Source organism: Pseudopodoces humilis, chromosome 2, assembly GCF_049639895.1.
Source record: "Pseudopodoces humilis isolate 2021_Gansu_Grassland_sample_001 chromosome 2, ASM4963989v1, whole genome shotgun sequence".
NCBI lineage: Eukaryota > Metazoa > Chordata > Aves > Passeriformes > Paridae > Pseudopodoces > Pseudopodoces humilis.
In genome coordinates, this window is record NC_142201.1 from 92748591 (window position 1) to 92773155 (window position 24565).

A 24565-nucleotide genomic window follows, 5' to 3' on the forward strand; every position below is an offset into this window, starting at 1 on the left:
ATCCTGTAGCTATTCCATGAGAATTCCTTGGTGCCTTCTGTTGAAAGGTTTCTCTTGCGGGTACTGGATTCAAACCAAAACCTGAAAGCACAGCCTAGAGTTATTTTCAATAATTTGGGTTTTTCTCCTCCCTTATAAGAAGTTTCTTCAGAGTGTTGGGTTAACAGATTACAAGTGAACTCTGGTCAGTTTATGAAGTTTGTTACAAGAATAAAGACCATTATTAGAAATTAATGAATGCTTTCCTTTCTCCTTCATGTCAAAATGGGCTTTTGACATTTTCACGTTTTTGCTTTTTGGTTGCATAAACAATTCCTGTTAGCTTAACCGAATAGCGTCATCCTCCCTGTCCTACGCTGTGGGTGTGGCACCATCTTCCCCAGGTCACTTCCCTGTCGCGGAGTCAGTCAGGTTTGGTTTAGTTCTGGGCCACGAGTTGCCACCAGTGGTAATTGGCACAGCTGCTTCCCAAAGTGGGAAAAGGCAGGTGTTCATGTGTCTTTCAAGCCATGGCACACCTTACCCGCCACATGTGTTGTTTGTGACCAGGTCCTGGCTCAGCTGGCTGCAGTGCCAGCTTTGCCGCTTGCCCCATCAGTGTGCAAGGAGCTCTGGCTTCTCTGCCTGCTGGCGAGAACTCATGCCTAATGATGTTTAAAGAAGTATTTTCCCTCTCATGTTAGACTTTGGGGTAGAAAACAGTTGTCTGTCTCATGTCTCTACTGTTGCCTTCGTTGCACCTCATGGTCCTCACTCCTCCTCTGTGGGCTGCGGTTCTTGGGAGGAGAAGAAATTCAGTCCTTTGCCTGTCTGTACTGGTGAAGTCATTGCCTTGCAGGGGCTCTGTGCTGGGAGGTGTAGCAGGGTGTCTCTGTGTGTCTTTTGATTTTGCCTTGAGGCCTCTTGTCATTCAGCAGCATCTCCCAACTCTTTGCTTCTCTCGCACTGTCCCCACATGTCCCTTTAGCTGCTAAACCTTTGGGTCTACCCAAAAGGCCCCCGTGCCTCCCCCTGCCTGGGGTGGTCCTGCACGGCTGTTCTCTTGGCCTGAGAGGTTATGGTCCTGAATTTTGCAGTTTCCAGGTGATGCTTCTAGTCACTATGTTTGCTTGAAGTTTAAAAGGTGCTGTTGACATCCAGGCTGCCTCTTGCAAAGACCCAGTGTCTAATACACCTGGGTAACATGCATATCAGAAACAAATGGGAGGTGAGCAGGATCACTAGAGTGATGTAAGGAAGCACTTTTAGAGCCTCTCTAAAATATGGTATTTGGCATCATGAACTTTAGTTTTAATTCTATCAACAGCAATTTGCACTTAAAACCTAGGCCATAGAAATTGCTTATCATGGCTGAGAAACTAAAAAATGTGAAAAATGCCTTAAAAATGTGAGCCAAGCATAGCTGGTGCAGTGTCATGTCCCAGTGTACAGGATCCCAGATTACTGTCACTTAAACTGTTTTGTTTGGTTTGTTTTTTTTTTTATTGAGGAATACCCAATTCCACAATCATAGCTTCCAGCAAAGATATTTTCTTTCTGGACCAAAAATATGAATCTTCTTAGCTGGAATGTAAAATGTAAGAGAGAAGTGACTGCACTGGCTGCAGAAACAGACATCCCAGTTTCAGACAGAGACCAATCCCTTAGCAGTGGGCTAACAGCATCCACCTCTTTTTGAGTACCAGAGAGAAAATCTTAATGCACTTCTGTGTATTCTCTTTGAGATCCCTATTAAATGTCAGATACTAGGCCTTTTTTCCCTATACATCTGTATAAAGTCCTGTCAGGGGAAAGAGGGGTTTGGGAAGAGGGAAGGTTTATAGAGAAGGTTTATAGAACATGTTCTGAGGGGCTGTGCAGGGCAAATTGACTTCTCTGGTACATGGGCTTAAGAGGAAAATAGGGTAACAAGAGAATAAAAAAAAGAGAAATGAATGTGTAGGCAGAACCTCAAAGGTCAGAATTAGATTATGTTCTTTCCTTTCATAGTAAAGTTACCTGCTTTATGAAGCAATGTCCTAGGCATTTAGCCTGTAGTATTTTCGTAAGAATACATTCCTATTTTCAAAGAGACAAAGAGCCCAGAACATAGTTTAGGGATTGGAGAGAATGTATATCAGTTACATATGAGTAACTGTTCCTTGTACTGAAATGAAAACTGAATTTTTGATACTGCTGTTATTCTTTGATTGAGAGACATGAAGCTATTGAATTAAGCTTCTACTGCTGGTCCTTCAGGTCAGCTCTGCTTTAGTCAAGTTGGCCAAACTATCAGAGAAAATTCTGAATTTAACCTTATAACCTCTTGTTTCTAGCGCTGCAGCCCATCGCTGCACTGCTCTGTAGCACAAAAACTACTCAAAGTATTGTTCAGAACTTGAGCTGGTGGTGTGCTTGTCCAGAGCTGCACTTTGGCACCTTCAGTTAATCTTTCCAGATCATGATAGTAATTTAAATGTCTCTTGAGATCTTGTGGTCTTGTCATGTGTTTGCATATCTCTCAACCTGTCCATGATTATGGTTGTTTAAATGGTTTTGGATTTTAAACTTGTTGGATCTTCCTTTAAAATTTCCATTTATTTAGTCAGTGTGGAGATGGTGCCTCTGCCAGAGCCCCCCATGGGTTTCCATTTGTGTCTGCATTCTGGATTCTCACAGGGAAGAGGTGGCATGAGATTTCTTCAAGGAGGCTGCATGCATTTGCAGTAGATACATCTCCTGTTGCACAGTGATAATGTGGAACAATTAAGGTTGCATTTATTCTGCAAGAACTGAGCTGTAACCCCCACCAGCAGATGATCAGGGTCCATGTAAGTAGGAAGGGTTTGCTTATTTGTTGGAAGACTTTGGTGAGGTCTTAAGGTACAAAACCACCTCTACATCACAGCCCAAAATAGTGCATTGTCCCCAGAGGGTGGCAGATGTTTGTGAATGGCAGGACCAAGGCTCCAGTATGATCAGGAAAATCATTCTCAGTGGAAATTTCACTTCATGGTGCTTAAGGGAAGTGAAGCACCATTTATTGACACAACTGAGGAGTTTTACACTCTGTTGTGTTATGGATAGAGAAGAACAGTAAAACAGCTTCTACTTGGCATGTTATCAGTGCAACCACCAGTTAGAGGGAATTCAGTCATGCACAATGCCTGCAGCCTGCACACCAGGGAAAGTAAACTTCTGTAATACACAGCACAGTTATCAAGCTCTCTGCATGCATATCTAATCTGTGTGACTGTTTCCTGGGTTGTGGTCTAGTGTGAATACAGGTATACACTGTATATGTAATGTATGCACTGTTATTGCTTCCCATAGTGGTTCCAGTGGACAGCAAGAATAGACATACAAAATCTTGGGAACAAACAGGCACATGTTCTTCATCTCTCCATGCAGTCACCATGTATCAAAAGCACAGACAGACAATACATCATATGTGAGGGCAAAAAAAACCAGACTGCACCCCATGCAGCCATCACACCTTGAAAGTAGACATAAAATGTGAAGTCAATATGAATACACAGCTCCTAACAGTCTAATAGAATAGATCACACCACAGCCAGGTACATCTGTTCTCAGCACTAACCATTATCATTAGCTTAAAACACTTAAAATCACTGAGCTTCTTCAGGTCTGGGGACAGATTATAGCAGGAAGAATCTGCTAAATAGATTTAGCTATGTTGCAGGCAGGGACCTTGACTACATTAAAACGATACATTTTGCATCTCAAAGGCTGTAGGCTGTTTTCAGAGGAACAGTCTGAATGAAGAATGACACTAACACTGGATAGCAATTTCTTTATCACTGTGTAAATACGGAGCTTGAAACCCTTGGACAAACAACTGTGCCAAACTGGAAAACAATTTGCCTGTGAAAAATCAGGCTTGCAATGTATGGCAAGTCATCGGCCATCCTGTGTTCTTGTCAGACTTCTGTGTAGGCTGGAAAGAATGAACTGTGACTGGACTTCAGACTGTGTGGCTGACAGAAAGAATCAAATCTCTCTTCTGTAGGAAAAGAAACAAAAGAAATAGCATATTTCTCCCTCTCTCTCTGTGTTCACATGCTGGTATCTGACTGCTGTGAAATGTGAGATATGGGTTCTTGCAGAGACTGTCAAGTCATGAAAGCTTAGAGGAGCTTTCAGAAGCAAACAAACAAAAAAGCAGTTTGATATACATGCAGCAGTGACTACTAAGGTGGTATGCTGCTTCTTGTTTAGGCCTTGCCCTGAAGGAGCTGATGAAGAAGGTAGGTGACTGGTTGGTTCTTCAAAAGGAGTGAAAGTGGAGATAGGGTATAATAACCATGATGGAAATAAATCTATGAAATACTATTTTTGACGATGAAAAATGTCCGGAATATGCTAAAGAGGAAAAAAAAAAAAAAAACCAAAAAAAACATGTATTTTTTTGCTCATTAGCTAAGAACAGGTCCAAAGGAATAGGTAAAGGTTTAGCCAGTATTCTCATACTTGTCAGGAAATTGTTTGAACTTTATGAATGGCCATGAAGGACTAATAGCTCTGCCAGAACTTCAGTGTATGGTTCCGTATATCTTCACCTAGACTAGGAATTCTTCATGAGCACTCCACTTATTAAGAGAAAAAGCACAAGCAAGTACACATAGAAGGCCATCCTGGTTTTTAATCAAGCTCACTCTTTTTTGTATCTTAACAGAGAGCTGAGTTCCCATCTTCCACACTGTCATCCTTTCCATATCTCCCTCCATTCTGCCTCATGGCACAAATTTCTGAGGCATTAAGGCTGACAGGAGTTCTGTGTTTCCCCACAACAGAAAAGACTGGGTGTCTGGAAGCCCCTTCCCCATTTTGATAAGGTGAAGTGGCTTTGTTTTCACCGCAGTTTGTTAAGCTGCTTTTCCTGTGTCTGAAAGGCCACATAATAATTTCTTTGCAAGGTCCTGAGAATGCTTCCTGGGGAGGGAATTCTTGCCTTCGGGGTACTGATATAACCTGCACACAGTGTGTGGAGGTCCCCAGAAAACTGCAGTAAACAGCCAGGCTTCTCTGGCACAATCATTCTCTCCATGCTGAAGGACAATCTGCCACTTGCTTGGGAGGCAGTCTGAACCCATGCAATTACATCCCTGAGGAACTGGTGGTTAATGTATACTTTACCACCCCCTACTTCCCACGGGAAGTGTATTTCTTTTATCATGTCTTCTTAAATATAAATAAAGAGCATCAAGCACATTAAAAAATCCCCTACCAAAACAGGAAATAGTATTGCACCCAGTTCTGTCTCTGGAGAAAAGCAGGAGTAATTCATGGTAGTTACATTGCATGGCATGCTCAAAGCAATGTCCGGATGATGCTCTGGTGGCAGGGCCACGGTTGGGGAATCAGGACCAGAGTAGGACAGGTGATTACCCTGGCAATTGGGAAGGACAGCTCATGACAAGAAATAACCCATGGTATATGCCTGTTCAGTCAGCCCCAGAATGGGGATAGGTGGGATATAGTCTTTATAAGAAAAAACAACTAATAAAGTTGCCAAGAACAGATATTTTATAATCTGTGCTAAATCTCTGCTGGAAAACATGAACAGCAATGAAACTGAGAAGACACTAAAAGAAATTCGGGGCAAAGTGCCAGACGCCCAGACGGAAGCAGAATGTGGACCAAAAAGCTTGCGACAATTGGGTAATTATGGTTTATGAATTTCAGCTTTAATCTGTAGTTCAGTGAGTCCTGATTAAATATCTGTTAAACACAATTAAAGTTTGTTTTTGTATTTCACCGTCTTGATCAGAATAATTAGAGACTGCGTGTTTCATGTCAAAAGTAGCAAGAGGAATTTTAGTGAATGAACATCGTTTTTAAAAGCCATTTGTAGCACCAGCTGTTGGCATTATTTTATATTTTAGTGTTATCAGCATAAAGATGGGTCCTCTCAATGCTGAACGCTTTCCAGCGGGGCTAAGATTCCGGGAAAGGCGTGATACAGTCGGAACTGTGCCGGGCCATGGGGCTACGTGGAGAGCCTGGGCTGGGACTCTCTTGCTACAACGTGAGACTGTGCACTTAAGCGGTGGAGGGTGAGAAGTGCTGTGAACAGGTCATGTAGCGCCCAGCCTGCACTTCTGTGCCAAAGATGTTTGAGATAGCAAGTACGATGAGTGATAGGAAGGATCATTGGAGAGGGCACAGATCTGATGAGCTGCATTTGGATTCTCTCATCACAGTGTCTTTATCGGAAGCTCCGCGTGTCCCAAGGGTTAGGTGTTAGAGTGTTAGCCCAGAATGATAATTGTGGCAGTGTTGTGAGTGCTCTTGGGAAGGAACCCTTCAAGTGCTTGGTGGTGCCTTAGCAAAGGCAACAGGCTGCAGTGATGGCCCTATGCAGTTACTGAAAAGGATGGGTTTGCCCATGCCAGCTGCTGCCAGGACTTTGTGTGTTTGTCTTCATCAGAAGCAATTCTGTTTAACTGAGAGGGGATAAAGTCTACTAAGTTCTTCCTCAGAAAAATAGGAAATAAACGTTGTGGAGGAAAAGCAGGATGGTTTCAAATGAAGGGAACGTACACTGAGATACAAAGCTCCATCTACAGAAGCTGGTTTTTTTTTCAAGAACCTGAAATGTATCTGAATGTCACCTGAATGTAGTTAGGGTGTATAAATAAATCCGGGGGTGGGGGGAGTGTGCACGGGTATATGGCTGACCTGGTTTTACCCTTCATCTGTCTCTTTATTCCAGCAAAAATGACTCTTCAGTCACAGTTAGCGTGATGCCTGAGGAGGGGGAATAAATCTCAAATATCGTAAGCTAAAAATTGAAAATACCTACTAAAGAGGCTTGAAAGACAGCGCCAGTTTCTCCTCTTGAGAATGTGTTTTGCTGCTCTGTTGTTTAGTTTACTTCAAATTACATGGTTCCTTTGGCCTCCACAGTTTCAACATCTTTGTTGAGTGTCAAAAGAAGGAGAAATGCAAGTGTCCTGTGTGGAGGAGACAGTCTTCAAGCACAGGACTGAGACCACAGTCCTACTGAGTAGTAATCCATTAGTAACAGCTCTCAGTCACCAGTGGCCGTGTGGAGGGTCTGTGTGGCTCATTATCATCCTGCAGAACAACTTCATTAATGATTCAGCAGGAGACTTGCTCAAAAAGCACAACTTAAAACTCAAGAAAGGTATTAGCTTATCTATAGCTTCTTTTGGGTTTTTTTTAAGCACTGATCGGTTTCTTTGTACTGTTTCACCTACCTTTCCATCTAAGAGGGGGAAAATAGTGCCAGAGAAAACAGAATTTCTAAATTCGCCTTCCAATAAAACTATAGATCTATTAATTCCTAAGCGAAATCAAGGTTAATGGTGAAAGAGTTGAACAGAACTTAAAAATCAAAGATACTTTGGAAGGCAACATCAAAGGCATATCAAAATATGGTGGTCTTTTTATAAGCCGCAAGCCCTGAAGAGATGGTGCCCCTAATAGAGCTGAGGGAGAACGGATCAAAGCGATGATCACATGAGTCTTTAAAGTAGAAAGAATATGTGGAGTGAATCTATGAAGAGACAGGTTTTGGATGAAACTTGCATAGCACTGGGATCATTTATCACGTCTTGAAGCCCGGGTACAGTACAAATGATCAGATTTCACCAGGGAAGGAGGTAAAGGGTATTCAATTCAGAAAAGGAAAACTCAGACCAAGTTTCTGTCCGTGGAATAGCAATATCCATGTTTAAATGTGTGTATATTTGCATATATGTATGTAAACAAATGCCTTTTTAAAGCGTATATTTTATGCATATTAGCCATACCCACTTTCTTCAGGATGAATATATTCTGGTGAAACAAAACACATCAGTGGTATTTGGTTGAGTGTATGGTTTTTTTTTTTATTTTTACTTCATAAAGTTACAGGGGGAGAAGAAACAGAGTTAGAGCTTTTCTGTTATCTTCTGTTGCATTTCTGAATTACTCTGATTTTCCCTTAGAACCAGCTGCTTAAGTATATCTCATCAAATGGCTGAGCTTGTCCAAATCCACTACCCTTATGTCTGAGATTAAAAAAAAACCAGGGCAGTGTGTAGGTCTTAATACAAGTTGCTTTATATGGGGGTGGGGAAATGGAAATACTGATTTGTAATTCAGTGTGTGTAGGCCTTTCACAAAGTGTATACAAGCCCAGTGGAAAAAAAAAAAAAAGGAGCTATTTGTTCTTTTGGCAAAGGTGTGTGTAGTTCTTCCACAGAGTTTTATACTATGCCTGAGGGTCATTTCTCTTTTAAAGAAGCACTGACAGCTGTGATGAATGGCATTACCTGGGAAGAGGGAATATCTAGATGTTTAAACAGATCAAGCTTCCTCTTATAGAACAGTAAACATTAGGTCACAGATCTGACTGTTCTACTTTCATGGACAACCAGGATCAATTCTATGCTACTTAAATGTGAACTGGAAAGGCTTAAGTGTATCTGCATGCTGACATTAACAGAGGAGGGTAGTTCACAACCTGTGTACATTGTCACAGCTATCCTTTTCCATGAAGTCATGGATGAATGCCATGTGCCCATGTTGAGTTGCCTCCTTGTCAGCAGGCGAGATTGCCCGTCCATCACTATTATCTACAACGAGGCTCATTACCTGCCAGCCAGTAAACATCTCACTCTTGCCATCTGCAGTGAATTACAAAGTGACTGGAAGAATCAGGATCAGTTTGCCTTGCAGAATGATTGTCAAGTTCATTTTCATCTTTGGAAGCCCTTTGGAAATGGGAAAGATGGTGACTGGGATGGGGAAAAAGATGATGTCCATTACCCTCAGCCGTGCAAGCTGACTGATGCTGTTCTTTCCATGCCTTGAAATTTTCACAGCTTGCAAGTGAAATAATTTCTTTTATTCTTTACTGGCTGTATCATTTGTGATAAATAGTGGTGCCATTTTCACATGAGTGGACAATGTATTCTCTCATTCAGGAAAGATTTTTTTTAATAAAAACATTAATTGTACTCAGTACAAAGACATCTCCCATTGACAAAGTTCATGTCCAGCCCATCAGTGATGCATTAAGAAAGGAGGATAGAGTATTATAGCAATTTTTGCTGTTACCATTTTCTCAGTCAGTGGGGGTTTTTTAAAGCTTCCAGGTAGCTTGACAATGATTGTAAACCTTGATGTTACTGCATGGGCTTACAATGAATTTCAAGTATCTGCCTTAGGGAAGACAGAATCTATTTCATATGGCTTTTAAAGGAAAACATTAAATAAGGAGGGTAGATCAAGAATCTGTCAATAATCCTTGGTATAGGGTCTGTTGGTAATGTACAGATAGATTAGATGTCCTGCTGTTGGTAGTGGGAAGGCAGACAGAGGACCAGGAGCGTTTGGAAGCAAAAGCCTTTCTAATGGCTCTTCCCTTTGGCTTTCAGGACACATCAGGTTAGTGCAGAATCTGGCCCTGGGCTTGGATGTCTGTCCTTTTTCTTTGGCCTCTTTCCCTCAGCAAAATGCAGAGTTAAAAAAAAAAAAAAAAGAAAAGAAAAGAAAAATAGAGTGATATGTGTTTGGTATGTCAGCCAATGGCCACATGTGCAGTGAGGAAATTTTCTCTGAGAGCTCCCAAAGCTCATAATCATTGTGCAAGACATAATTATACTCTTTAGAAATCCAGATCGGTCCACAGTAAGGGGAGGATGGGAGGGAATGTTACAGACGGATTTTAACAAGTGTATGTGTCTCCTTTCTGCAACAATTTTGGTCTTAAGTGCACTTGGCTAAATTCTCGTTCTCCCCCGGGAGGGTTACTGGAGGGATTTCCAGGCTTTTCTGTCTGCCTGCAGCAGGCTCATGGGGAGCAAACACGCTGACTACCATTCTTTGCACCTGCTTCAGAGAGGGGCAGCGTACATTCCCAGATGCTTGCCTCAGGGTGCCAGCAGGAATGGGGGAATAAGAGGAGGTTGGCACTGCTCTTCAACAGACAGTCATCCCCCTTGGGAGTCTGGAGATGCCAGTGGGCACGATGCACCCAGGACTTTTGAGCTGAGCAAGTGCTGATGACAGTGTTATACCTGATCCCAGTCAGATAAATAAAGAGGTTCAGAGAAGAAAGCTCTCCTGAATCCTTTCTTCCCTCTTGTAATGCTTCAGGAATAGCAGGTATTTAGCTCTCTCTGTAAGAGTAGAGCCCAGTGCTCTTTTTTAGAGAGCAAAATCAAGTTATACTGGAGAGCAACCCCAATTTCTGACTGGGTTTAACCATTTGCTTATCTGAACTAATCATTGTGTTTAGGCTTTGTTCCTTTTTTGTTTTATTTTTGGCATGATCCTTTGAATTGCAAACATCATTTGCTAAAGGAAACAATTTCCTGAACATTGATTTTGCCTGTAAAACAAGGATTCAGAATGGTCTGCCATCCCAATTTTTGGTGACACCCAGACATCTGACTGACTAGGCATATTTCTTAATTCTTAAATTTGCTATATTTTGAAACTGGAACAAATGCTTATAATAAAGCAAATTAACAATACTGAAGTAAATGAACAATACTTTCTGAACTCGTGAAGTGAATGGAAATTTTGCCTTGGGCAAATAATGTCTGGAGCTTCACAAACACCCTCACTTCATATAGAGAATAAATAGATTTCAGTTATTTCTGTAGAGTGCAGGGATGATCTGGTACCTAGAACCAGACAGTGGATTGCTGGATGATGGACAGTGTAGCCTCTCTGGATCATACCTTGATATTCAGGATGAAAAATAAATGTCAGCCCTTACAGCAGGGTTTTGTGTGTTGCATTTGGCAACACATGCATACTGTTGTCACTTTTCCCATCTCCAGGAACTCTGCAATGGAGGGATCTAATTATTGGATGCCAGATTATCAAAAGCATTTAGATGTTTAAAGATGTCACTGATAGCCTGAAGGTAACTTTCAAGAGTACATTAGCAGGTTAGGGCCGTTCCTTTGGCACTGGGTGCCTTTTAAAATTCTGGTTGCTGCCAGCTGTTACGTTTGATTATAAAAACTTTTCTAAAGATCTTCTTGGCCACCTCCAGGGCTTGCCAGCTTGCCCACCCAAGTTGTGAGTGCCCTCTAGGCTTCTCCTGTATGAAGCACGCAAGGGTGTGATATGGCCTTTCTTTCAAAGTACCAAGAAGCACAAAACTATGGAGAGGAGGGCATAAATAAGAGGGAACTAGAAAAATGTGAAATTTGAACCATCTTTGCAGAGAGTAGAGGAAGGCTGTACAATGAGCATTGCACTGAGAACCACAGTGTTGTGATTGTGCTGTGCTTGCTGAGCAGGGGTGAGATGGGTCTGAAGGATGGCAGCCTTGCTGTGGGCTTCACGTTCACACTGAAATACTGAGCATACAAATCAGCTGCAATGGGAACTTGAGCCATTCAACAGTCAGCATAGCTTGGCTTGATAAACAGCCTCTCAGAAGAAGATACCTACGTCACCAGTCCAGGCAGGGAGAAAAGCTCTCCTTTATGCTGTGTTTTGACTATTACGTGCTTCCAAATGGTACATTTAGTGACACTGATAGAGAAAAGATGGCTCTAAGTATCAAGCAAGAAGGAAATGATAGAACACCAAGCTGTTGAAATAGCATATCGACTAGCCAAAAGAATGTCTGGCCACATTTTTAGATGTTGTAAAATCAGTATGATTATTTAGATCTTAGTTGAAACATGCTAAGTTTTACTTGCAAAATATCCAGCCCTTTGTTTGCGATAATTCATGAAAATAAGAGCTTTAGCCCTGTGTGTTCCTGTATTTCTATATGGGTGTTGATGTTCTAAAATTTCAAACACAGGTTTTTAAACCAAATCCAGTGGAAATATAACTCCTTGTAATAGGTCTCTTTCTTTGGGGTTTTTGAATTGTAAAATATCTTTAAAAAATCCTGAGACAAACCCGAATCTAAAAATTTCAAAGCTGTAGATAGCCTTACTCTAGCGACTGAAGCAAAAATACAGAGGTTTTTCCAGCAAAGTAGCTCTGTCAAATAGTAATAGAATACTTGCAGTTATGCAAGGAGGAATTCAATACACTTGCTATTTTGCAGGAATTTGGGAGTTTTCACAATTTGGAAAGTGTTTTGGAAGCGCTTTTGATGGCATGCTATAAGAAACAGTGAAAAGATGAAATAACATACCATGATTTCATATAAACCTTTTTTATTTACTGGTATTTTTCAGAAGGTCCACATAAGAAATGTTTGGTTAATAGAAATACTCCCACCAAGTTCACTGTGCCTTAAATCAGATTAATGGCAATTCAGAACTCCTAAAAATAGCAAGAAATAGGTTTTGGGAACCTTTTAATTGAAAAAGTACATTTGCAACATAAGCATTGAATTACATTTCTTCGTAGACTTCATTTGACAGAGTTAGTTTCTCTGACAACTGCCAATGCACTTTTTTCAGAGATGAAGGTGGTGTTCTATACAAAGTGTATGGCAGAATGAATTACAGAATGAGACATTTGTGGGATTTTATCTGGTAAAACACGTGCAGAAGGCTGCTTACATGTAGGATTTGACTGAACCAGAGCTTTACTATTTAAGTAACTGTGGCAGTTTGCTAGTTCAGCACTCGTTAAGGCAATTGTGGTTTATATTGTTATGTACTTTCTTCCCTTCTTCTGCAATATAAATTCAGAAGAATGGTCTGAAGAAATGGATGGACTATCTGAAGGATGGTCCAGCATCCTTAACAGCATCTTGCTTGTAAAGGTTAAAATAATACAAAGACTCCACCATCTTTTCCTCATTCGAATTCTCCCTTGACTTCCCTACCTGGAAGGTATAAATATCAGCTGTGAAATGGAGTTCTAGTTCCTTTTCACTCACAATTTCACAAGCTGAGCAACTTGTTCTAGTTTATCACAGTTGGGAATTTGTTTGATTTTGTTAGTTTATTTTGGTGGAGAAGTTTATAACGTCCAGGCAGTTGAGGAATAAACAACACCTCTCTCGGTTGCCAAATGCTCCTCAAATGACACTTTAGTATGTGGAGAACGACATTTTAATTGAAGTACCACATTCCACAGCTGAACCAAGAAAGGTCACGCTGAGGTATGGATGTGGCTGGATTTCAAGGCAGAATCAATGGTCGTATTGAAGATTTTCTTGTAATTTTCCATCTACCTATCTTGAATCCAAGTGATGTAAGATTAGCTTTTCCCCCAGTATTTCTACACTGTATTTTTCAAGAAGGATTGATAGAGGAAAATTTTGGTGGTATCCCGATGGCACTAGGGGATGCACACCTTCTGGTTATTTACAGTGGAAGTTGAAGTCCAACTTAAAATAATTTTACCCTTTTGTTAGGGATTTTTGAGACTGCATGGGCAGGTATATAAACGGGCACTTGTGAGTGTGTCATAAGATGATAAAGTTGTTGGAAAGCAGTGCCTGAGTCTTGTCTGTCTGCAGTTCTAGAGCACAAGAGTGTGATGTGTACACATAATCTTACTGCAGATACCCAAGATGATCAAGGCAGGATTTAGGTTTGAGGGTTGCCACAGAAGGAGCTGCATCTGGAAAGAGTATGCGGATATTTGTGCAGATCGGTACTGTTTGAGCACAGGAAGCTGTGGAAGAGAAAGAAGACACGGTCTTGTCCGTGTTTCAGCTAGACATAAGCAGGGCAGGGAGTTCTAATATGTGATCTTTGATGCATCATTATTGCTTGCAAGCTTTGGAGACAACTGCTGTTAATAAATGAGGAGAGGTTTTCCTTCACTTCAGAATGTAGCAATCTTGCGTTTGGATCCTGAGGTCCTTCACCAAATCTTGCACTGAGATGAATTCCTTGGAAGACAGGCTCATCCTCCATTTGACATTTACTCACTCAGTTACCTTCCTGCATTTTGTGCAGGGCACATTAGCCTTTTCATATTTTATTTGTTCTTGCCAGACCACATTTATTCATTAGCTGTATTTATTGTAGTTATGGTTGAGACAGCACTTCTATTGCAAGCCCCCTATCTTAGGTGGTTTATAACTTTCTGAAACAATTACCTTTTTGGCTGAAATTTCTCAAGCTTGTTCTAAGCTCAGAGGTGAATAATGTTTCAGTAAGGTTGAAAAAAATCCATTAAGCCATTTATGAGGACTAGACGTTCCAATAAACGTAGGCGCATTTATTTTTTGATGACCTACTTATTCCAATAAAGTACATTATTATTCTGTTTTCTACTGATTTAAATTATGTTGTCTTTTAAAAGAGAATGAGGACATTTTATACCAGATTTTTAGACGGGCTTCAAGCAAGGTTTGTTCACATGCAGTTTTGTGCAGGCAAGCACACTTATTTGCTGCACTAAGCTCACAAGCAGGACTGTTTATGCGTGCAAAAGCTTTTGGAGTTCAGCACATTGTTCTCTGCAGGAAAACAACAGCTCGGTCCCTTGTGGTTCTGGTGGATAGCTGGCACTGCATATGCAAGTCTGACTACACAGTGCAAGGGTAGATAGACAAAATGAGGCCGTCTTTTGAATATAGGTCTTTAGTAGTGCAATGATGGTACCTCAGTGTGAGGATTCAGATATTGCTTGTGCAGCAGTACACTGAATACACTTCTGCTGTCTTGCAGGCATGGGATACAATTTTTCATCATGCTGTCCTGGACAATGTGCGGTAATTTGACAAGTGATAAAGTCTTGTGCAATTGAAAAGGCAGTGCTTTTTTTCTCCTTCTCTTTTTTTTTTTTTTTCATTGAACTTCTGCATAGACAATGCAATTAAATTTAACTATGCTTTGTCTCATGTCTACAATGCGCCTTTTAGTACACATGTAATGCTTTGTGTGTTGCATACATTGTGAGGAAGTTCCAGTGTACACACTGATGTAGCATGAAAATATAGCAGCCTTTACTTCCTAAAGTAAAGATATCATAAGTTAATGCCAGTGTAACAGAGCAGAATTTGGCCCAGTATGATTAAATGTACTGATGAACTTTGATGCTAAACTCCATGACCTTTGCACGATTAAAATCTCAACTTTAACATTGCATTAGCCTAGGTTTTCATTTAATTACACATATTTGGTTGAAAGCTTCAAAAATGTTAATATTTTAAGTCTCTTCTCATGTTTGTAATTGAACTTTTTTGTGTGATTGTTTTCTGCAGTAATCAAAAGGACATTAGTATGGACAGGAAATGAATCTGGAACTCTAGAGATTAATATTAATCTGCTAATGTCCTGTCCTGATGTTCTCAGGAATCCTTTCTTCTCTAGCACATTATGGTACTTTAGTAATCAGCAATTAGGGTAAGGCTTTCTCAGGCCTGAACTATGTCCTCATATGTCTCTCACTTTCTGATTGCTGTGGGAACGGTGGTTCTGTCCCCCACGGAGTCAGAGCAGAACACAATGTTTCTTCTCCAAGAACCAAACTGCTTAGGCAAGTGCAGGGCTGGAGGCTTAGCACATCATCAAGGCTGAGATTTGAGAGCTAGTTAGGGGAGTTTAACCTCAGGTTATATTGCTGTATGGGATTTGCCACGCTTCCATGCTTGGAAATACTTACCTTGATCCTTGAGCTAACTCTGCAAAGAGCCATGGGCTCAGTAGCGGTGCTTTGGGAAGCACAGACCCAGCTGTCCCTGACCCACAGCAGCACATCACAGCCTGGGCCTTGCTGAAATCTGCATCAGGAGGCAAAGTCTCATCTTCTGATTGTGTGCTTCAGACAAGATTTTTTTGCAGACCCAGTCTGGTAGTGTTAGGCAAAAGGTCAGAGGAACTGTGCAACCTCTGCCCATTATCACCTCCTGCAAGGGACCTTGTTGTCCCAGCCTACAGACACATTGATGCCACTGCAGAAGTCATTGCAGCCCTTGGACTTCAGAAGACTTCACTGATAGCACTTAGGTTTATATGTGTAGCATTTAGGCAGCAGGTCCTGTAAGCCACAGAATTACCTCCCTGTTACTTCCTCCACTTGACACTCCCAAGATGGTCTGAAACTTGCAGCTCTGTGGCATGTAGGAAATACAGACCTGTCTCCAAGTATCCCACTCTCATTTGCATAACAAAGCTGAGCGGATTTTTGTTTCTTTTACCATGTGCACAGAACGAGAGGTGAACAGAGAGAATTCATTTTCAGGTTTTCAGAGCACCATAGGATTCTGTGGGTTGGTTCAGGGGGAGGGAGGGTTGGTGTGTGTTTTCTTCCTTTTCTGGCATAAGTGCCCCTGGTTTTGCTCCAAAAAATTAATTGATAGTCCATTACAAACTTCCTACATTTGTTCTGACTTCTAGTTTTATTTTGAATTTGTATTGTGCAATTCCATCTGCATAAAAAACCCTCTAGAAGGTGCAATATTGGGATGCAATATTGACTTGACTGTAGCAGATCATTCAAATTTTTTTCCCCTCAACGAAATTTCATTGAAATTGTTGTACTTTCAGTGCCTCACTTTTGATAAATCGGCATCTTCCAATGGCCATATGTTCTATTGGAAAAATCTCAAGTCATCCTAGTTGTATGCACCCAGATGATACTCAGTTTCATGGTATGTTCCGTCGTATGGTATGTGGTGCAGAGAAAGGAAAACAAGAAAGTGATAGTGGAAATGACACTGAGGCCTGTGCTTGCACTTCAGAATAAGCAGATTGGAGTCCAAGCACTGCTTAAAGCTTCAAGTTCAGTAATTTTTGTTTTGGTTTAGGATACAGAATAATTTCCATTTATCTCAAGTTGGGTTGTTTCCTTTATAGCCTGTTTATTCCAGTGAAAAATGCCTACATAATCTGAGCCTTTTACTGGCCAGAAACTTATTAGTGTTTTTGCATGATATTCAGGTAATTGAGCTTCCACTCTTCTTAGCAGATGAAGTGGATGATAAAGTTGGTTTCTGTTCCTAGGAAATAGGAATCAAAATAACCGTTGCAAACCTCAGGTTTAGTTTTTCTGTGCCACCATTTCCCACCTATACATACATCTCTCTAATTTATAAAGGGTACTTCATAAATAATTGTTGCCAAAATGGCGAAGTGTGAACTATACAAGTACCCAAAAAGGTGAAGAGAATGAGCCCAGGGTCTGGGGCCGTTTGCAGGGGAGGGAGGGAGGGAGGAAGGGGAGTGGGATAAGAAAGGGCAGATTTCTCTGGCTGTACAGTTTCTGCTATGGTTAAAACTATATGGTTTTAACTAGGGTTAAAAGGGGAGAGATTCACTTCAGGTGGACTGAAAAGCCAAGTATATTTTGACTCATGAGTGCAGACAGCTTGCACTGGTGTGGTAAGGAAACTTACCTGCCCAATTTCTATCCCAGCTCTACAAACATCTGACATTCTTTTGAAGCAAGAACCCCTGAACTGTACCAGTGTTTTACCAAACATTTTCAAGAAAACCATAACCACTTGTGATTTGTTTTATTACCTTGAATTTTGAGCGATAGCACTTCAAAATCTGCTTCGTGAGCGTTTCAGGCAGCATTGTAGCAGTGGTGCATAGAGCTGCTGGGTGGCAGCAACATTTGACATCCCAATGCCTAGGACTGATTCTAAGTCATAACAATTCTTTTTGCTCTAGCATTGAGGTCAGGTGCATCCTCCATCTGTGCTCCATCTGCTCAGCAAGAATGCTGATCTGGTGTTCTGTACCTATTGCAGTATATCTGTCTTTCTATTAGATATAAAAAGGACAGAAGGCCCTGAGGAGATCCACAATGTATAAGTATTTTTAAAGGTCTGGCTGCAAACATTTAAACTCCAATGGCCAGCAGGAGATCTGCAGCAAACAGGATTTCTTTAAGCTCCCTTTAGAGCCCTTCTCTTCTCTGGTTTTCCTTTTCCAAAGGATTCCTGGTTCTCAGAAATATGAACAGAAGATGCAAGAAAGCTCACTCGAAGCACAACCTTTGTGCTAAGGCTCTCAGTATCTCAGATACTGACTGTCTTAAGGCTGATGGAACTTGGGTCTTCTACCCTCTTTGAACTGTGTTGCAGGGATCCAGGCCCTTTTCTTGTGACAGTCACATATTGTCATTTTAAAACAACAGTTTATTTTACAATTGAATTTATTCTCTAGTGCCAAAGGAAAACTGAGGTAGAAAATTACTAAATCAAACAATGGAGTGAGTATCAAAGCAGAGAATGAAATCCCACATTTAATGCTGGCTTCTTGAAATCCAAGGCAAACTGGATTGCCTACTGACTGATGGGACCCTCTTTTCTGAAGATAGCTCCAGACTCTTCCTCTGTTTTCTGTACATTTCACCTTTGTTTGAGTACTTATGTCTTAAATTCAGGCAGTTTGGTTTTGCTAAGTATCCAAAATGGTAGGAATTCCTTAGAATATTTTTATTTTCAATAGTAGATTATAAGTTATTTAAGAACTATGTTAAACAGGATATTTTTTGTCCTGTAGCATCATAGGTCTAGCAAAATGCATTGTATGTCTAAACAAAGTTTCCAAAAGTTCATTGTATCTGTTTAGTAATAAAGAGCTCAGAAATTCCATCAGCATTTTTAAAGTCTAAAGAAGATTCAGAGTCCAAATATGCAACACTTCCCAGAAGAAAATGCCTATTGCCTTTGTTGTTCCCTCCCAAGCTGGCATGGTTAAAGGATTAGTTACTCAGCAGTGTTCTGGGTAAAAGATCAGGCTGGTTTGCATTTTTTTGTAAGGCAGTTCACCCTTCCCCATGACAGAAAAGGACAGTTGTATTTATACTGACAAGAGCAGTAAATCAGAATTGGAATAGATGTTGGCACTGGCTCTTAATCGTTCCTGGGAGTTGGGATCAGGTATGGCTTGCATTTGTAGTGCAACTCTAAAAGGCCACAGAGCACTTTCCAAAAACTGAACAATGCACATGTCCATTTTCTGTGGGTTCAGCTATAGCAGGCTGCAGCCCACTGCTCAAACATCTGTTGAAGGAATGGGCCCATTAAAAGAACACAGCATTGCTGTAGTGTTGTGGTGCATTTTAATTGTCTCCTGCTATACTTTTTCATGCTTTTTCAGCCCTGTGGAAAACCAAGTTCTCCTCCAGCTGGTCAGAAGTGTTCACACAAACTTACTTGCCCTGAGATTCACTATGACTCACCCTGATTTCAGAGAATACTGCCCAGGTGTTCTTGTTTCTTGGCAGTTTGTTCTAAACAGGTCTTGCACAATCTCAGTTTTCTGTAAGGTGCAGGAGTGTGGAGAGTTTGGGGTTTGGCAGGGTGTTGGCAGGTTGGAGGGTTTAAAAGATCTTCTCTTTCCACTGTTGCTCATCACTGACCTGTCAGCCAGTGGTGCCAGGTAGCTGTGGCAGGCTAACTGCCCTGGAGTAGCTATTCATCACAGGGCTGGTGGAATTTTGTGATAATGCTGCAAAGCTTCACTAGCCCCTGGACCATCCTTCCTTCTCTACTTCTTTTTAAAGAGGTGGTTGTAAGTAAGGGCTTGCACATCCTATTGGAAGCCATCATGTTTTCAGAAGCATTTACAGAGTCACAGCTTTCCCATATCTGCAAATACCAATGTGAGAAAGGAAAAGATATCACATTGTTATTGATCAAATTTTTTTTTTTTTTTTATTTTTACATTTCCCCAGCTGGAAATTACTCATTTTCCTAATACAGCCTTGTTCTTCCACCCAGAAAGACACTTCCACACATGCAGAAAAGGCGAGGGAGCTGTACTTTTGGTTTATTTTTATTATTTAATTTATTAAACAAAAGTGTCCATTTCTTTTTTTTTTTTTACTAAAATTTTGAAGATCCAAATATTTATTCTTTCCATATCGTTATGATAAGATGTTGAGCACTCGCAACTTACTTGGAAGCAGGTAAAAACCAAAAGCATTAGGACCTTCTAAAATCAGTCATCTAAGACCTTTTAAACAAGAGTCATCCTCTACTTACACAATATAGATTTCATACAACTGGAAGTGAAAACAAAGATGTATTTCACTCTCTTGTCTTGCTGATATTTTGTTGTATAGTATAGTATAGCTCAAATGTCCATCTTCTTTTGGTACTGAACAAAGCCCAGGGGTGCTTTATCTGAAGCACAGTGTTTATAGGTTAAGGAAGTAAATAACGACTTACCAAAGCAAGTGTTTCCTGCTGTGGAAGACCGTGAGAATGGGTTGATTTAGCATGGGTATTTTGTTTCACTGCTGCTTGCCCTAGGGATTCCCACTCTGGTTGAAGGGTTTGCTCATGGTCAGTGCCCAGACTCACCTGGTACAACTCCTCCCTTTGGGGACATATGATGAAGGTATATCATAGGATCATTGAGGTTGGAAAAGACCTCCAAGATCATCAAGTCCAACCTTAATATCACTTGGTAATTTCTAGGTTAAAGCTATGGGCACAAAGCAATACTGAAACCCAGATTAGACCTTCCTTAGCCTGACCTGGTGACCACTTACTGTTGGGACCTTCCAGGAATCTCTTGATCCAGACTTTTCTTATGGAGAAATGAGACTGAAAACATCATGTCCTTTGCATGCACCTGGCAGCAAGTGTCAGTGATTCTGTGGTGCTGGGAGAGACAGGCTCCCTGGAACCTGGACCTTCAGTGTCGCTCATGAAGGAGTCTTAATCCAAACAAGGAATCTAAAGAAGAGTGCTGCATGTGCCTGTATAAACAGTCTGAAAATCCCATTGTAATGAGACATTCCTGAGGTGATTTCTGAACTCCTTCATCCCAGTCAGGTGAATTCTCCCTATGTTACACCCATGCTCCTCACGGAAGGCGGTGGAGTATATATTGGATGCATCATTGATTGGCTGTTTCTTAGGCCTTGTAGTTGCAGAAATGTGACTGGAAGAAACATCTGCAGATGTCTGGGCTGTACAGGAGTTAACAGAGAGAGTGATTTAGGCCACCAAATGCGGATATTTTATTGTGGCCCTATTGTAACTTTTCATGTATTTTATATCTTCTAGTGACGGCGCAATCCTGGTACTTGCATTCTGGCTATGATTTATTTTTCCTGTTAAGTCATTGTTCATCATTATGAGCTGAGATTATTTTTCTGTGTAAATTTACCAGAGAAGCATTCTTGAACTTGAATACATTTTTAATTTATAAAAAGCAGCAGAACTCCCTTTGCTCCCCTATGATTATGATACTAAGCAATTATAACTCTTTACCCTTTGGTCTTCACAGCATTCTTGTCAGATTAGTACAGAGAGAGGCTTAAATCAGGACGCTGCCCCTGAACCCCCTCACAAACTGGGGGCTTTGAAGAGCTTTTCAAGCCTGGATCCAGACACAGTCTTGTCTGAACACTGAAAAGCAAGCACAGAAACGTTCCAGGGAAGCAAGGCTTTGCACTCATTGATGCAGATGCAATTTTGTTGTTATTGCTAACGCTGAAATCCTAAAGGAGCAAAATTTAGCTGGGGAGTCTGTTGAAAGGGAAAGAAAGAAGCCTGCTAGTAGTTGACCTTGGCAGATGTCAGATGAAGGAATGCAAACGACTCTTAGGAAGACTTGGAAGGTCACTTGGGCAGTCTGAGAGAGGGTAAGCAGGCCTTCCTGGCCACCCAAAATTTGGCATGAAGAGAGAAGCAGGTGCACCTCTGAGTAGATCAGAGGGTGTTTCACTTGGCTTTTGGAGAATTTCAAAGGGACAGGTAGAAGGCAGGTCTCACATCTCGATTCTTCACAGAGGGAAGGTCACAGAAGCTGTGTAACTGTTGTTGCATGGAGTTGGAGTATCAGGATAGTTTTCAGGAGGAAAGAAGTTTAGTGCTTGAAGCAGGGAGTCTTTGCTTGACAGGATGAAAACTCCAGTTTTGTCTTTTCAGTTGCTATGCAAGAGGCTGAGTAATCCTTTCTCTTACCATTTAAGCTTAATTAAAGCAAAACCTGGTATTTCTTAGGTGAAAAGAACTATCCGAAAGATGGATTAGATATACAAGTATTTAATTGTCATTCACATTTTTCTGTTCATGCTGTTCATTAACAGTGTTTTCCTCCCACTCAATTCATCTCTGCCCTGGTTTACAGTCTACATTTTTCTGCCAACCCCAAAAGCTCCCTAACCTTTGTTACTTCTTGTTTGAGCATCTTCGTGGATTTGTATTTTACTTCTCATTCACCTCTTTCCGTTTTCTCTCCCTTTGTATCTATCTATATGTAACTTCAAAATTTTATTATGGGTAAGGAAGCCCATTTGTATTTGACCCAAATGTTGAGGTCCATTGAAAGGGGACAGGGGGAGAATCTCAATTGGAGTGAGTCATCATTCTTGGCTTCTTGAAAGCTGGAACCAACTTCAAAGGGAGTCTCAACTTGGGGGCAGTTGCACAGATGAATCCCAAACCTTTTTACATCCTTCTCTTTCTTTCCTCCTCTCTCCTCATGTAGTCCAGCCAGATTTGGCAATTTCAGTTAAGCACGTCTGTGCAGATTTTTAAAATCCATTACATAAGTTTGTTAGCTTAAGACTCTCTTCTTCGACATATGAGCCTAAAATGGCTTTGATTTAAAAATGGAACTTGGCAGGGAATTTGTTCATATGGTAAGATGTTTTTTTCTTAGTTTGGTTTCATTTATAATATGTTTTAATCATTTTTGGTGTTTTCAAAACAAATGGTGAAATATGGGGTTTTTTCTTCTATTTCTGGCTACCCTCCTCTGAAAGGCCTTACTTCTCTCTGTGTGTTTAATTTGGTGCTTGAAAAAGTCTTTTTAGACAGAGGCTGTAAAATGTAGACTTTACATGCCTGTGAGGAGGGAAAATTCAGACACAGATGCTTCTGACCAGAACTGTGGATCTCAGGGATCTTCTCTAATAGCAAGCAGAAGGGTCACTAAGTGGGTCTCAGAGTATGTACAAATACAGAAAATAAGTGGAATACAAGGAAAAGAAAGGAGGGAAACGAGGCAGGACAGCATTGTTTCTGTATTCATGATCAATGCATCATGATTATCTGAGCAATTATAATGTAAAGGATTTTTTTTTTCCAGTCTGAGGTGCTACAAAGCAGATTGCCACCAAGCAAAACTCTTTCTTCTAGTTCCTAGAACAGGTGGGATCTGACTTCCCTGATTGGGCCAAATATCCCAAGTTTTCTGTATATTTTTACAGAAGTTTTTCTTTGTGGTCTTCTTAGTACATACAGTAACCCATAGATGAGATTTTTGCTCTTTAGCAGGTGGTTCAGACCATGCATCCTGTCAACTTCTGTGCAACAGAATTGGGTCCTAATTTCCCAAATTATCTTGTTTCGTGTGCACAGATCCCAACCTTGCTAGGGACAGGAAAGCAGGATACAAGTTAAAGTTCTGTTCAGTCTTGGAACATTTGAATGAAATGCAAGGCTGACCACATGGTCTGCCAGTTGCACCTGCCTATGTAGGAGACCTCAGCTTGTGTTTATGGCCAGACTGGCTGAAACTAAATACATGTTGCTTTTGCAAAGGATAATAGCGGAGAAGAGCATCATCAATCCAAAGAGCAGCCCCTTTTTTGAAAAGGGACAGGCCCTAGGGAAAAAAAAAGTAATCTCCTCTACTCATCCTTTGTGGGAAACCCAGCTGCCATTGCTGACAATTTAGGATGAGAAAGAGGAAGACTCTCCATGGCTAAAGCAAAGGAAGGGAGCATCCACTACAGAAAACTGTGGTAAAGGGGAAAAATTTGTAAGTACACTTCATCCTGGTTAAGGCTGATGTATGAGGGAGAGGGAAGGATCTTTCAGGCTCAGAGATGGGCTTTAGAAGACCAGCCAGAAAAAAGAACACACAAAAACAAGAAAGCAGAAGGCGTGGGTGGTTATGGGGATTAGTACTGACATATGGAGCCTATCAGCTTGAAGTTTCATGTTTAAATCTGACCTGGGTCAATCATGCCCCAAAGTCATTACTGTTGAACAGCTGTTGGGTGGCCTCTGTGAAATGACTTAGGGGTTTGAGCCCAGTTTCTAGTGGCAGGTGTCCACATTACACAAAACCCATCTGTATTAATTACCTCCCTATATCTGGCAATCTCACCAGAAAGACCAAGTACTAAAGGTTCATAACAGAGACTGAGCTATCCCATTTTATCTTGGGTGGCCCTTCAATGAAGGGGCTGAAGAACTTTGGAAAAATATCATAGGAGAAGACAGCACATTCCCTGCTCTGTGGTTCAAGCCAGACCCACCAATTTTCAAAACCCTCAGACCTGCAGATTTCACTGGTGCTGCGTTTACTCTTGAAGTCAGCAGAAAGTATTTCATAACTGGCAGCTTGCACGATGTTGAATATACATCATTTGGTTTCTACTTTCGGATCATAATAATATAAACAGGAAAACTACATTTTGAATTCATTAAGTTCTTCCTCCGCTGTTTATAAAAGATAAAAACTTCTCCTTTTTTTTTTCCTAAGGATTGATTGGTGTCATGTACATATTCGTTCACTTCTGTTTATGCAAGATAATAAGAGTATTAACATGGAGGTGGAATAATGGTGTTTATAGTTCCATCACCACTGTTTATATAAGATAAAAACAGTTTAAAAACCAGAAAAAAGAAAAATAGTGAGAGAACATTTGCTGTTACGTACATATATTATTTTTTCCCACTTCGGTTTGTAAAGAATGTAAAAGAAAAAAAAAAAGTGTTGCAAGTTGAAGAAGAGTT

At 40.8% G+C, this 24565-nt stretch overlaps 1 protein-coding gene across 9 annotated transcripts in view; it reads left to right on the top strand.

The window, feature by feature from the left end:
• ZBTB20 (zinc finger and BTB domain containing 20) overlaps positions 1–24565 on the top strand; it is a 460332-nt gene that overhangs the window by 305623 nt on the left and 130144 nt on the right. The gene's annotated exons all lie outside the window — the stretch shown is intronic.